This window comes from Sturnira hondurensis, unplaced genomic scaffold (genome assembly GCF_014824575.4).
Source record: "Sturnira hondurensis isolate 20B ecotype Veracruz unplaced genomic scaffold, ASM1482457v3 Scaffold0001989, whole genome shotgun sequence".
Classification (NCBI taxonomy): Eukaryota; Metazoa; Chordata; class Mammalia; order Chiroptera; family Phyllostomidae; genus Sturnira; species Sturnira hondurensis.
In genome coordinates this window covers 301,539-303,912 of record NW_028074620.1, presented here as the reverse complement: position 1 = coordinate 303,912, position 2,374 = coordinate 301,539, and the positions used below count along the sequence as shown (strand labels likewise).

At 39.8% G+C, this 2,374-nt stretch overlaps 1 pseudogene; it reads left to right on the top strand.

The window, feature by feature from the left end:
* Window positions 1–638: 638 nt before the first annotated feature.
* Window positions 639–1,176, top strand: LOC118981601 (stathmin-2-like; annotated as a pseudogene).
* The last annotated feature ends 1,198 nt before the right edge of the window (window positions 1,177–2,374 follow it).

The following is a 2,374-nucleotide window of genomic DNA, read 5'->3' as shown; positions in this document are numbered from 1 at the left end:
TATAGATATGTTTACAGTAAAAATTGCATGCAGTATTAAGTTTCTTTTCTATATTTGGGTGGTAGGACAAAACAGGGTAGATAGCAACTCTCTGTTAAATATTTGACTATTAAGCTCCAGTTTTTCTTCTCTTCTTTATCCTCCTCCTTCTCTTTTTCTTCTTCTATTTCAAAATACAAATAAAACTCTCACTACTATGTAGTTTATAAACAAGTATCTGGGAGCATTTTTTTAGTAATCAAGAAAACTATATAATGGTCAGCAAAACTCATATACATAATTTTTGATATCTTAAACTATTTTCTCTGAATATAAAGTAAGCCAATTAAGAGAAACTAGACTCCTCTCTGGATATTAGGAAAATTTTTATCAAATAAATATTATCTTCTAATGTTAGATTAGAAGAAAAGAGGAGAAAAAGGAGGAGGGAATGGAAATAAAGGAGAAAAAACCACCTTGATGGAGCAATTATGTGCAAGAAGTGGAAGTGAGAACAATAAACTTTCTGAAGCTGTGATTGCAAACTGGTGTTGCAGGAGCTGTCATGGATAGTGTGTTTGCAAAATACCCCAAGGGTCTTCCATCTGGTTCTCTCTGCTTTTGTAGCTGGACCTCTCCCCTTCCTCACCTCTCAGAATCTGCACATCTCTTCCATGGCTCAAGCAGCAATAATCTACAAGGCAAAAATGAAGGAGGAGGCCATGCTGTCACTGATTTGCCCCTGCTTTTGCCTGGAACCACACAACACCAACATCTACTTCCCATGATGCAGAAGTGAGGCACAGCAACAAATGGGCCTCTGGACAGGCTTTTGAGCTAATTTTAAGCTACCACATCCCATCTCAGAAGCCCCACAAACGTTAGCTTTTCCAAAGAAGAAAGAACTGTCCCTGAAGAAAATCTAGAAAACAATGACAACAACAAACACACTGGAGACTGCTAAGGAAAGAGGAAAGTCTCAGGAGGTCCAGGTGCTGAAATAGTTGGCAGAAAAGAAGATGAGGGAACGTGGGCAAGAAGTCCTACCGAAGGTGTGGGGGGTAAACAACATCAGCAAAGTGTTAGAGGAAAAGCTTATCTTGAAGATGGACTAGATTAAGGAAAATTATGAGGCTAGTCGAGCTGCTGCTATTGAACATCTGCAGGAAAAGGAGAGGCCCTTCTGAGGTGTGCAATGACAAGACACTGCATGCAGGGGGAAGTGTCTGGCTGAGGTGACGGAGGCTATGGCACACCCCCTGTTATTAAATACCCCTGCCTCTATCATAATGAATCATAAGGTATCAGTATGGGAAATGTATGACATGGTTTAAAAATAACTCACTATACAAAAACGAAAAGAAAACCCAGAATCAAATATTTAAAAATATATCTCCTTTGGCCTGTGTGGCTCAATTGGTCGGAGCATCCTCTGGTAAACAGAAAAGTGAAGGGATAGATTCCCGGTCAGGGTGTATGCCTAGGTTGCAGGTTTTTCCTCCAGTAGGAGTATAGGAGAAGCAATTATGGAGTGTTTCTCTCCCTTTCCCCTCCCCCTTCTTCTCTCTCTAAAAAGCATTGGTAAAAATATATACTCAGAGGAGAATAAAAATATTAAAAATCAATCGGGCATAAAAGGACATATGTAAACAAACCTTTTAGATCTCTTTAAGGGTAGGAAAAACAGAGATTATATGTTTTATTCTGAGATCAAAAATACTATTTTTATCCTTTTTCCTTCCCACTCTCCTCTCCCTCCCTCTTTCCTTCCTTCCTTCCTTCCTTCCTCCTTCTTTCTTGAGATAATGAGTAATTCATTCTGTTAGGTAAATAAGAACAGACTGACCATTTAAAAAACATGCCTCTTGCCCAGAGGTCATTATGCACCACCAATATATAATACAATTGGAAAGAATGCTGGACATTATAAAATCACAGACACAGGCTCTATCAGTTGAAATGAAAAATACTTCAGAGTCTTCTGGTCAGGATGGTAGCATAGGTTGATATGTTTCATCTCCTTACACAACCAAATGAAGAATCACAACTAACCTCAAAACAAAAAACACCAGAACACTCAGAAAATCTAACAGTTTGGAAGTATGACAACTTTGCACATGTGGTAGATAAAAATTTGAAGGGATACCTTGGGAGCAAGCAATCTCAGCCCCAAACAAGACCCCACAGCCCAGGTTTCCAGAACTGGGAAAATAAAGCCTCATAAATTTGGGCCATAAAAACCAATGGGGGTTAGAGTGGCAGAAGAAACTGCCATTCTCCCTGGAGAGTCCATTCACAGGACATACACAAAACCCCCACTCTGGGAACCATCACCAGGGCAGCAGCCAGAGGGGAACCAGTCATATACAAGAAGAGGCTGAAGTGACTGGAAATA